Genomic DNA, 13,407 nt, shown 5'->3' with positions numbered 1-13,407 from the left:
GGAAAGTTACTGAGGGCGAATGCAAATTAGAGCCACCGACAAGACAACGCACTTTTACCTTCATGTTGTTTCGTAGACAGACGGGGATGAAGGGGAAAGGCTGAACAATGCTAAGGAGCACGGCGCTCCTAGAGAGAGCCTGAGGATTGCAGTCTGAGAGAAATAGAGAATTAGTCAGAGAGTCAGAATTCCCGGAAGGTCTAAAAGGGTGTAGTTTTGAGGGACTCTGTCAGTGAGTATGTACAGCACCAGTTAACAATGATATTCACTACAGGTGGAATGGTGTCATCAAATCACCGTCTCTGTATAAAGACTTGATCTGTTTGTAGGTATGAAGCCCATCCAGTAACAGTAGCACTCTCTAGATTGTCGCACAGATGACAAAATGGTAGATATCGAAATAGATGACACAGGGATAGAAAAACAATTAAAATCGCTCAAAAGAGGAAAGGACCTGATGGGATACCAGTTCGATTTTACACAGAGTACGCGAAGGAACTTGCTTCCCTTCTTGCACTGGCGTACCGTAGGTCTCTAGAAGAGCGTAGCGTACCAAAGGATTGGAAAAGGGCACAGGTCATCCCCCTTTTTAAGAAGGGACATCGAACAGATGTGCAGAACTATAGACCTATATCTCTAACGTCGATCAGTTATAGAATTTTGGAACACGTATTGTGTTCGAGTATAATAACTTTTCTGGAGACTAGAAATCTACTCTGTAGGAATAAGCATGGGTTTTGAAACAGACGATCGTGTGAAACCCAGCTCGCGTTATTCGTCCACGAGACTCAGAGGGCCATAGACACGGGTTTCCAGGTAGATGCCGTGTTTCTTGGCTTCCGCAAGGCGTTTGATACAGTTCCCCACAGTCGTTTAATGAACAAAGTAAGAGCATACGGACTACCACACCAATTGTGTGATTGGATTGAAGAGTTCCTAGATAACAGAACGCAGCATGTCATTCTCAATGGAGAGAAGTCTTCCGAAGTAAGAGTGATTTCAGATGTGCCGCAGGGGAGTGTCGTAGGACCGTTGCTATTCAAAATATACATAAATGACCTTGTGGATAACATCGGAAGTTCACTGAGGCTTTTTGCGGATGATTCTGTAGTACATCGAGAGACTGTAACAATGGAAAATTGCAGGAGTATCTGCAACAAATTGACGCATGGTGCAGGGAATGGCGATTGAATCTCAATGTAGACAAGTGTAATGTCCTGCGAATGCATAGACAGAAAGATCCTTTATCATTTAGCTACAATATAGCAGGTCAGAAACTGGAAGCAGTTAATTCCATAGATTATGAGTACGCATTAGGAGTGATTTAAAATGGAATGACCATATAAAATTAATCGTCGGTAAAGCAGATGCCAGACTGAGATTCATTGGAAGAATCCTAAGGAAATGCAATCCGAAAACAAAGGAAGTAGGTTACAGTACACTCGTTGGCCCACTGCTTGAATACTGCACACCGGTGTGGGATCCATACCAGATACGGTTGATGGAAGAGATAGAGAAGATCCAACGGAGAGCAGCGCGCTTCATTACAGGATCATTTAGCAATCAGTAAAGCGTTAAGGAGATGATAGATAAACTCCAGTGGAAGACTCTGCAAGAGAGACGCTCAGTAGCTCGGTACGGGCTTTTGTTGAAGTTTCGAGAACATACCTTCACCTAGGAGTCAAGCAGTATATTGCTCCCTCCTACGTATATCTCGCGAAGAGACCATGAGGATAAAATCAGAGAGATTAGAGCCCACACAGAAGCATACCGACAATCCTTCTTTCCACGAACAATACGAGACTGGAATAGAAGGGAGAACCGATAGAGGTACTCAAGGTACCCTCCGCCACACACCGTCAGGTGGCTTACGGAGTATGGTTGTAGATGTAGATGTAGATGTAGACGACATTCCAGGAAATGAACTAGGTATTGTAACGCACTTCTTGTTGAGAACATTTCAAGCTACCTTTACAATCCTTATGCTATTCTGCAAAGAGCAGAAGCTAAGTCAAGCCTCCCTCTCACACAGGCCGACTAATTCACTTCTAGAGAGCCCCTGTCGCTCAATACCTGACAACACCCACTTTTGGGATGCGACAGTGCTTGCATGGCGGTAATTTTCGCGTACTGTACCGAGAAGTGTGCAGCAGACAGCTGACAGTGTCGGTATTTGGACTGCAACCACCGCCTCGCTCCGACAGTCGATAGTCGCAGTAGGCGGTAAGAGGAGCAGCAGAGTGGCAGCGCGAGGCGGCAAGTGGCGACGGGTCGGGGGTTCCCCGAGGGCTCTCCTCTCCACGCGAATAGAGGTGGCAGGAGGGGAGATGTGCAGGGTAAGCCGCACGCACCGTCTCACACCTGGGGGCGCCTCGGCAGCATTCTGCGTCCCGCGATATAGCTGTTGTTCCGCCTGCGTCAGGTGAAGAACTTGCGAGGCGGTGGTTGCAGTCCAAATACAGACACTTGGGGACGACAATTTTAGTCCATGCATGTGATTACAGGTGCTATCGACTTCTTGTGCTTGGAACGTAGCGAGTTATTACGGGTTAACATTTACTGCGGTAAGATATCCAGACGTGGAGCCCAGTGGTTGCAAGAGTATGACTCCGCTATTACTCACTGCGCAGCTGTCGCTGCTACTCGCGAGCACCGTATCCAGTACCTTATAGTAGGAACGTAAATTCATACCCACTACGAATCTAAATAAAACATAGTAATTATAAACCGATTTTGTTCAAACTTGGTACACCATCTTTTGCTATTCAGCATACGATCTGTCAAAATTTCAAAACTGTACCTATTACAGTTTCGGAGATTGAGAAAATTACTTAAAAAGTCAGAAAACTGACACTTAGGTTTAAAACTTAGTTAGGAACAACAGCATTTTGTGTTTTGTTATCATCTGAAATCATATCCAGAGTTCTCAATGTATAAAATCACTTTATTGGAATTTCTGTTTCAAAACTGTAATTACTCTACGTTATGTAATAGAAGAAAACCATTCAAAATTATTACTTGCTTACTATTTTGTTGAGTGAATAAATGGGAATGAATGAAAGAGTGTGTGTGTGGAACATACACTAAAACTCGATATTAATTTTTGTAAAACATTATGAAATTGAAGTGTGGGAAAATTGTGTCATAGCCACAAAGCTGATGACGTATGTAGAGGTGTGCTTGTTTTTGTAAGAAGGTAGCCAGAATATCAGTCTGAAGTGTAATGAGTTCCAAAGTTTATTTCAAGATTAATTTTCATTTCGGTCTATTTTGTTAAACAATATATTAGTAATCATCTTGGGGTTCTAGCTATTTTTTCCGTGTTTGCTTTAACAATACATATGTTTTTGGATAGGGTCCGCCTTTAGCAAATCACAATTTTATTTTTTAACCCAAACATGTTTCACTGCAGTTGCAGCATTTCAGTGGGCTTTTGTTTTACGGCTGTTGAAGATAAAGAATGTTCATTACTGTTTGTATGCAAGTAACTATTAGTTTTTAAATTGTAATCACAGATATTTGAAATACACATATAATTATGAATTCATACCTTTTTACCACGTGGTGTGGTTTGCCTGATGATTGTGTTTCTACAGTGACTGTTTTGTTCCACAGTTTGTCATCTGCAACCACTTGCACCTTAAAGTAGATAAATTGTTTAAGCCAAAATTACGATTTGAAAATTGTTATTTCTACGCCTGAAATTAATTAATTCTGTGTGTGTGTGTGTGTGTGTGTGTGTGTGTGTTTGTCTATTTACACTATGTTTCACTTACATTTTCTTTTTCTTCATCTTCATCACTGTCAAACACTATATATTGAGCTGCCACTGTCACTGTCACTGTTTCACTGTTAACCAGCTATAAAAACAAAGCATGGCGGGCAATGGAACAGTTGAAGGTGTATAAACAAGATGACTGACAGTGCAACAGTTGAAGGTGTTCTTGGAGGTTGTTCAGAATCTTTCAGACGAGTTTGTGCTTCTGGTTGTGTGTGTGTGTGTGTGTGTGTGTGTGTGTGTGTGTGTGTGTGTGTGTGAGAGAGAGAGAGAGAGAGAGTGAGAGAGAGAGAGAGAGAGAGAGAGAGAGAGAGGGAGAGGGAAATACCTCTCTCTCTCTCTCTCTCTCTCTCTCTCTCTCTCTCTCTCTCTTTCTCTCCCTCTCTCTCTCTCTCTCTCTCTCTCTCTCTCTCTGTCTCATACACACACACACACACACACACACACGCACACACACACACAGAATTAATTAATTTCAGGCATAGAAATAACAATTTTCAAATCGTAATTTTGGTTTAAACAATTTATTTACTTTAAGGTGTAAGTGGTTGCAGATGACGAACTGTGGAACAAAACAGCCACTATGGAAACACAATACATCATAAAAACCACACCAGGTGACAAAAAGGTATGAATTCATAATTCTCTGCGGTTTTTTTTTCAAATATCTGTAATTACAGTTTAAAAACTAATAGTTACATATATACAAACTGTAAAGAATATTCTTTATCTTTAACAGCCATAAAATAAAAGGCTACTGAAGATGCTGGAACTGTAGTGAAACACGTGTAGGTTAAAAAACAAAACTGTGTTTTGCTAAAGACGGACCCTATCCAAAAATATATGTATATATTAGTATTTTGCATGTGGAAGGACGTCAATGACTTTCTGTTTAGTGATTCGGTCAGGCTAGCTATGCCGTGAGAATGATCCACAAGGATAATTCTGATTGATCAATCAGACTCATTAGCCAATCAGAATTAAGATGTTCCCACGCGCTGAAAGTTAAATAGGCAGAGAGTGGAGTAGCATTGAGAGAGTTGCTCTCCAGCTGTCGGACGTATAGGACTATGTTAGATGTCACTGTACGAATTGTATGTAAAATGAAGAATCAGTGAGTTCGTTGCATTTAGTACGAGTCGTGACTAAAGCTGTTGCAGTTACGCACATTTTGATGAAAGTGGGAGTTATCTGGATTAACTTGTTGGAAAGTTATGAGGGTGTGAGATTTCAACCTTTAGTGAAAATTCCGCGTGGCATATTCCTCATTCATTATTTAATATTTGGCGAGCACTTCTTTTACCGAAGACCACTGATAAGACCGACTGTGAAACTCGCTTATAGTAGTGGATCAGTGATTGCTAGTTTGCATATCCCATCGGGTTGGACTGGGAATCGATTTCTGGCTGCTTTTGCGTGTGAAATCTGTTCTTTCACTGTGAACTTAGAATGACATAGCTGATATATTCACTAAATGTGGACTTGATAGCCATTTTCCATATGTTGCCTAAGCAATCAAAAGCCTTGTCTTGGAATTTTTCGAACACGTATTACAGTCAAAGTACATTATCCCACCGCCCAAAATATTGATAAAAATGAACTTGCAGGAACTGTTTCGCAACTAGAGTTACGCGGCCTTTGGATGGTAGGTATTAGGGGACTTATGACCTCAGTAGTTATGTCCCATAGTGCTCAGAGCCATTTGAACCATTTTTTTTTAACTACCATAAAGTGAATGTTGTGTACATAGTTCCGCGTAGTCAGCGCGTACACAGCTTTCCCAATAGAGCGCGCCCCACTAAGCAGCGCTCGTCCGTCTCCGCACTACGAGATGGCGCTGTCTTAGAGATGGACCAAATTCTGCTTCCGCCGATCCGCGTATTAATATGTAACGCAGCCAATGAGATTGCTGCTAACGTAGAACCTTTTCTCCTCGCGGATCACACTCGCGCAGTGATTCATGAATCCACGAGGTATTATAACGAGTGTACAGACCTCCAATTAGTCAGTCTGCATTTGTCTGGATCCAGTCTGTACCAGTCTGCATTTGTCTGTACCAGTCTATAGTCAAGTTTCAGTCTGTGTCTAATAAGATTCTCATATTCCTGTGCATAGCCATGAAGATAAATGAATAGACACTTTGTCAAGTATCAGAGATAAAGATTAACGTACCAAGACCAAAGGAACTTCAGATTGTCGATTGTAAACAGCATCCAGAATCAAGTTACGTAATATCTATGCTTTTTATTATTTTAATAAATGTGTGTGAATATTAATAAAGTTCTGTTTGAAGTTGGTCACCATCAACCTGCTACTCTAAGCGTGCAAGTGGCGTTTCTATCGTCTGACCTAACGGCAGAAGATAAACATGCCACGATAAGACCACGAGACATATTGCTGACACTCGCCTACTTCGTTAGAGCGACAAGTCAAATAATCTGATGGTGTGAGTACCGAAGGTCTTACAGTACGAACACCACAGTGGAGAGATCAGAAACAATGTGGTGAATACAAACGAGACTTTGTAAAAAGTTCTGTGCTGCCGTCCAATATAATTCTAAGATTTGCTTGCCTAGAGTGGTAGTGAAACAATCTGTCAAGAAAACTATTTATTTCAGATTTGGTGACTGTCAGTCGATTTTTTGGTCACTCTATGACAAACACTCTATGTAGTGATCTTTATTTGTAAGTACCATTTTCATTAAGCGACAATTCAGAATAAAGAGTACTAGAACCTCACTAGTTTTTCCGACGGTTGAAAATTTAAGGCTGAGTTTTAGGGATACGTGGGATCAGTAGAAACAGTAATCGTAAGTGTTTCTTTACAAAAACCAAGATTTTGACGGAAATTGGAAACCATATGGCACTGTTCTCAACCCAGCAGATTATGCTGTGATTAAACTAGATGGAAAAATAAGCATTCATTTAGACTGAGTGTTTATAGAATTTGTTGCTGAAAGGGCAAAGGCTACACTGATGATTCTTTTTTTTAAAAAAAACTATATATATATATATATATATATATATATATATATATATATAGAGAGAGAGAGAGAGAGAGAGAGAGAGAGAGAGAGAGAGAGAGAGAGAAACAAGGCTCTTTAAACACTTTTACTTTAAGAGATGAGGAGTCATTTTAAATTGAAGGAGGTCATTTTCGAAAGTTGTTCGTTACTTCTGCGGGTGCGACTTCTAAATTTAAAGATGTCAGCGACTTTATTAACAAACTAAGTTCTCCAATTAAATGTCGCGGTAAAGTAACTAAAGAAATAACATTTTTTTTTTTTTTGAAAACAGAATACAGAATCACAATACATAGAAAGTTCAAATTTTTCGTATTGAATAAAACTGTTTAGAACCAGATAAACGTTCTTTCTTATTCTCTTAGACCACAAAATACAAAAAAAGAACAATAAAATTAGCATTCCGCTTTCGATTCATCTCTCTCTCTGTGAGTTGACTAGAAAAATGAGAGTTTTATTTTTATAACTAACTCCGTACGAGCAGGCTTAACGCCCAACGGTACCGATCGGCCGCCGTGCCATCCTCAGTGGGCGTCGGTGAATGCAGATATGGATACGCGTGTGGGCTGCACACCCCTCTCCCGGGAGCTGTCAGTTTTAGTGACCTGAGCTGCTTCTTCTTAGTGAAGCACCTGTTCAATTGGCCTTACAAGGGCTGAGCGTATCCCGCAAACCAGCAAAGCTCGACAGTCCAGAAACGGCCACCTACTCAAGTGCTAGCTGAGCCCGACAACGCTTAACTTCAGTGATCGAAGCGGTACCGGTGTTACCACTGCGGTTAGGCCGTTGACTTTTTATTTTAATAGATGTGTTATAAAAGCGTGAGCTAGGTCAGAAAAGTAATTATAAGTTTAAATTTAGGCACAAAGCTTATAATCTCATATAATTTTGATTTTCGGTAATCTGGGAAATTGTTACGTTTACAAAAAGGCGAAGATTAGTAATAAAGTAATGTTACGTCATTAGTGTTTTCTTGTTTTCCGTGTGCATGCCTGCATCCGTCAATCACATCTTAATGTCCATGACACATAAACGAAGCACGCCACTACAGGGGCCGAAACAAACTGGCACAGACCATTGATAAAGTGGCTTAATACGTTTTCTGCATATCATGGGGAATAATGCTTCAACAATCCATGTTATGTTATTAGAAGCATACGTCGACAAAGCTCGATCATATGACACTGAGTGATGAAACATGACGAAGAATGAAGTGGTAGACCCTCTCCGTCAAGAACGCAGGTCGCAAGAGGAGACGCTCGTCCTCGAAGACCAGCGTATCGCAGTCGAGGCGTAATGGCGTGGTGTGGAGCGGCGTGGAGCAATTCTCAACATATGTTACATTTAGAACTGCCGAAACGTCGCTGTCTGGTGGTTTCGGCGACTGACACCCAAACAAAAAGATTGCCAGATGTCGCAACAGCGAGTTTGCCAGGCTAGGCCTTACTGTTTAATAGCTGGAGGGACAGCGCTCCAAGCGGTGAGAAAGCTTACAAGCACAATCACCATGTGTATGATCTTTGTTTTCTATCATTTTTCTACTTAATTAACGAATCAAGTACTATACTCTGGCGTTGCAAGCATTAGTAAATTACCAAGAGACATGAGCTATCGTGAAATAAATTAAAAAGAGCCGAATCTTAAGGATTCAGTGACATAAACTGCAACTTCTTGATGCAGAAATAATTTTGAATATGTGTATAATTGCAGCTTACTCCGCTGAAAGAAAGAAAATGTAAACACATATGTCATATGTGTGGCAGTTTTAAAATAAGTTTCCCTTGTCTATTGTGGTCAGAGCTGTGTGTGAGAGGAAAAAAACAGAGAATGAGACATTAAAGATAAGACATATCTTTATTTTTCGACATAATTTCCAAGTACATTGAGACATTTGTGATACCGCTTTATAAGCTTCAAAAAGCCTTCCAGGAAACAAAAAAAAAGGGCGTTGCATACGGAAGAAACGTTCAACGGCTTGTTTGACGCCAGCATTGCTAGCAAAGCGCCTTCCGCCGAAAGTCTTCTTCAAAGCAGGAAACAGACGGAAGTCAATGGTACGAGATACGGACTCTAAGGCGGATGGTGTAGGCGCTCCCAACCAAGAGTTGCGATCAGGTTTTGCGTTGCCGTCGCCGTATGTGGTCTCGCATTGTCATCCAACAGCAGAATGCCAGATCTGAGAAGGCCGGGCCGCTTTTCCCGAATCACCTCTTTCAATTTCGACAGAGTGGCACAGTACCGTGCATCATTGATGGTTGCATCCTCCAGAAAGTCCAGCAGGAAAGCTCGTTTGGCGTCGCAGAAAACGGTGAGTAGCAGTTTACCTGCAGACTAAATGCTTTTGAACGTCTTTCGGACAGGTGATGACGGATGTTTCCACCTCATGCATGCGGCCTTCGATTCGGGCGTGTAATGGTGGACCTACGTTTCATCCCCCGTCACAATCCGAAACAGAAGGTCATTACCAGATTCATGGTAACGCACGAGCTGTTCCGGGCTGAACGCCATGCGTTGTTCCATGTGTGTCGGGGTCAGTTGGCGGGGCACGCATCGTGCTGACAGCTTCCTGTAACCGCCGGCCGGTGGCCGAGCGGTTCTAGGCGCTACAGTCTGGAACCGCACGACCGCTGCGGTCGCAGGTTCGAATCCTGCCTAGGGCATGGATGTGTGTGATGTCCTTAGGTTAGTTAAGTTCAAGTAGTTCTAAGTTCTAGGGGACTGATGACCACAGAAGTTAAGTCCCATAGTGCTCAGAGCCATTGAACCATTTGAACCTTCCTGTACCGAAGAATGACGTGGGTGATCTTGTGAGCTCGCTCATGTCCGATTCCAAGTTTTGCCACTACTCCATCGATGGTGGTACGCTGGTTCGATTTAATCACGCCTCCACCTTCCTGACATTTGCATCTGTAGTGGCCGTGAGCGTCCGTCCAGGTCTCGGTATGTCCTGCACTTGCTGACGTCCATCACTAAATTGCTGGCACCATCTTCGTATCGTTTGCCTCGACATCACACCTGACTCATACACCTCAACAAGGCGGTTATGAATTTCTGTGCCTGATACTCCACGTGCCCATTCATAGCGGATGACAGCTCTCACTTCCGCCTTTGACCACGACTCCAAACCGCACTTTCTCTCCGTAGCCCCGGGAAAAGACTGAGCAGCTGGCCTCCGCTTTGCGCAGGCACTGCGACAGCGCCGACTGCTTGATAGCGGTCGACCTCTACCCAATGGCGTATCGGTGTCTTGCACGTGCGCCTTCACCTGCCGCGTCGTGTTTCGCCCATACCACACAACTCTGCCCACAGTCGACAGCGGGAACTTATTTTTCAACTCCCCCTCGTACATGAGAAGCATTTTATATTTGTGTTGTTGCCTGTTCTTATAGTGATAGGCACTTTCCTTGACACATTACAGTTTTGTATGGAGTTTAACGATTCGCCAGCTCTTACAATTCACTCGTCATTCTAATACGCGAATATTTTTGTAAATGCAATTACTTTTGCTTCAAAAGCGAATGAGTTGAGGATTCTTATCCTTTGTCGCTCAGATGTAGTAACAATTGTGGAATTAATTTCTTCTGCTTTGGAAAACAGTTTAATTGCTTATTATCACTTCTATGTGGTTTTCCCTTCAGCCTCAGGTGTGGTGGATTATCCGGTACATTACATAATATAGGTATTACATTGTATACAAGTTTCCTACGTCCCGAATGCACTGATTTGGCTGGAAGTATAGCGAATAAAACTTTCTGAAAAAGATCGAGTCTTCTTTCGTTTACTAGCAACTGTTTGTTCCTTAAGGAAAACAACATACTTCAGTAACTTCTCTACAAGAGAATCGTAAATAAACTGTCCTGCAATGTGCCGTTTCATGCATCCATGGGTCTTTAGGAAACTAAAGAAAGACCAATTTGGCGTCATTTTTTAGTTATTGTGGATTTTTATGACACCAATAGGCTCCCTATTGTAAAAACTACATTACAAATCAATATAAACGACACTGTTGGCACTCATTCTATATCGTATTCTGAAGTTAATTTTTTGGTCGCTTGGCGCGTTGCTGTCACAGTGGGTAACAAAAACGAGACGATATGTTATAACGACTGTTATGTTATATTATATTACTACTTTTGTTGCTTAATGGACGAGAAACACAGGAAGCAATGAAAACGTGTGGATTAACAGGCACCGGAAAGGTGTAGCCTAAACCATCGCTGGGGAAGGTAGCGCTGATTGTTCTTTAAGACTCCCGTGGTGTCATCCTTACTAGTTTTGCTCGTAAGGGGGAAACTGTCACAGGAGCATACTGCGAACTCTCATGACAAGGTTTCTGGAAGCTGTCAAGACGGAGAGTAGCACGAAGCTGTGAATGGGGGAGTTTTTGCTCCACGACTTCACTCGACATTCAGCGTAGAACAAACACATGCTGTTTATTTGTGCTGTTAAATTTGCTTCGTCACTAACATTCTCGTGACATAGACTCCAGTAACTTCTTCCTCGTTCCTCGAATGAAGGAACCACTGTAAAGCAGGCATTTTCAGAATTTATGGGTGGAACTCTTCGTTAACGGCCACAATGCAGACTTCTACTCTCTAGGTCTCCATCATTACAAAAAATGTGAGTATGTGAAGAGGAACTAACGCAAGTTTCACAGCCTTAGGTTTTAAGGTAACACTTTTTCGCGTACAGACTTCATTCACGAGCAGTGTGTTTCTTTTACTCTATAAAATGCAGATAATTTCTCGCAGAACAGAAATGGAATAAAATTTGAGTGGAATGTTTTAAATTTGGTAGGCAAAGACGAAGTAGTACTTAAAATGGGTTTTACCCCGTTTTTCACTCCACAGACGACGGAAATGGTGAGAGATAGAATCTGGGACAGGCGAGAGTACGCCTATTACTATTTTTATTTGCAGAGGACTACTGAGAGGACATGAACTGTCGACGAGAGTGACATCTGTGCGCAAGTGTGAAAACCTAAGCAGTGCCAGCGAGTTTTTCTTTTTTTAAATGAGCGACATAGATGTCACTCAACAAGCAATAATTATTCTTTGATCTGGCGAGATATTCATTTATTGGTTCAAATGGCTCTGAGCACTATGGGAATCAACTTCTGAGGTTATCAGTCCCCTAGAACTTAGAACTACCTAAACCTAACTAACCTAAGAACATCACACACATCCATGCCCGAGGCAGGATTCCACCGTAGCAGTCACGCGGTTTCGGACTGAAGTGCCTAGAACCGCACGGCCACCACGGCCGGCTATTCATTTATTATTCTCAAGAATGTTCTGGTGGTTCTTGGATGCAGAAATAAAAGTGCTGCCTCCTGTGAGATTGTAGACATGAAGAAGGATTTGTTATAAGGAAAGGGCATGGATAACTGAAAAATTTACGAGAACAAGTAAATAACGAATGTATCCTAATGAATCAGAATGATAGAAACAGAGTGTTTGTAAACTTTACTTTCATTTTATTAATCAAACTGCAGACCGTTTCTTTTCTTGTAACACTTGTATTACAGCCTTTTAGATTAAACACAAATCAGCACAAGAGTGTTTTGGTGGTAACGAAAGTAAGTTGTAGTGAATCGGAACCCCATTGCAGTCACGAGAGACCGATTATAGCTTCATATTTAGGAAGAAGCGCATGACAGCATCTATTCTCGGAGTAGGTAAACTGAGAAGTCACTGCACAAGAGTAATCACATTGCTTCTATCAAGTGTAGATTAGCACACTAAAACCCCGCCACTTCAATTGTGAAAACGTAAAACCATATATCCAGCGAAATCAAGTCCTAAATTTGTCCCATATTACGTTACAACAGCAAACCTTCTTTACTTGTTTTGCATACGTATATAAACACGCCAAAAACAGACCCGTAAAACTACATCCTATTATTCGGCTGCAGAATTTTCGAACACATTCTAAATTCGAATATAATAAATTCTCTTCAGACAAAAAAGCTTCTGTTCATAAATCAGCAAGTATTTATAAAGCATTGCTCCTGCAAAATTCAGCTTCCCCTATCCCGCGTCCGGCCATCCAGATTTAGGTTTTCCGTGATTTCCCTAAATCGCTCCAGGCAAATGCCCTTTCAAAGGGCACGGCCGACTTCCTTCCCCGTCCTTCCCTAATCCGATGAGACCGATAACCTCGCTGTCTGGTCTCCTTCCCCGAAACAACCAACCAACCAACCAACCAGCTTCCCCTTTTCTCGCACTATGTCCTTTGCACAATTGATGAAGTGCAACAGACTGTTTCCATATTCCTGGTTTTCTGCTAAGTGTTTGACAGGTACCCTCTACAGACTGTTAACGAAGGTCCGAGCACGCGATATAGGTTCTCAGATATGCGATTGGTTTGGAGACTTCTTATCCAGCATAGCACAATACGTCGTCCATGACGGCGACTGTATCTCCAGTAGTTCCCCAGCGAAGTGTAATAGAACGTCTCTCGTTCTCTGTATACATAAACAACAGGATAGAGTGAGAAGCAGCCTGCGGCTGTTTGATGATGCTGTAATTATGGGAAACTTGTCGTTAAGTTGTTGCAAGATACAAGATGACTTAGGATTTCTATTTGATGTGATGAATGGTTTGC

Source organism: Schistocerca serialis, chromosome 5, assembly GCF_023864345.2.
Source record: "Schistocerca serialis cubense isolate TAMUIC-IGC-003099 chromosome 5, iqSchSeri2.2, whole genome shotgun sequence".
NCBI classification, from domain to species: Eukaryota; Metazoa; Arthropoda; class Insecta; order Orthoptera; family Acrididae; genus Schistocerca; species Schistocerca serialis.
Note: the sequence above shows the minus strand (reverse complement) of the source record.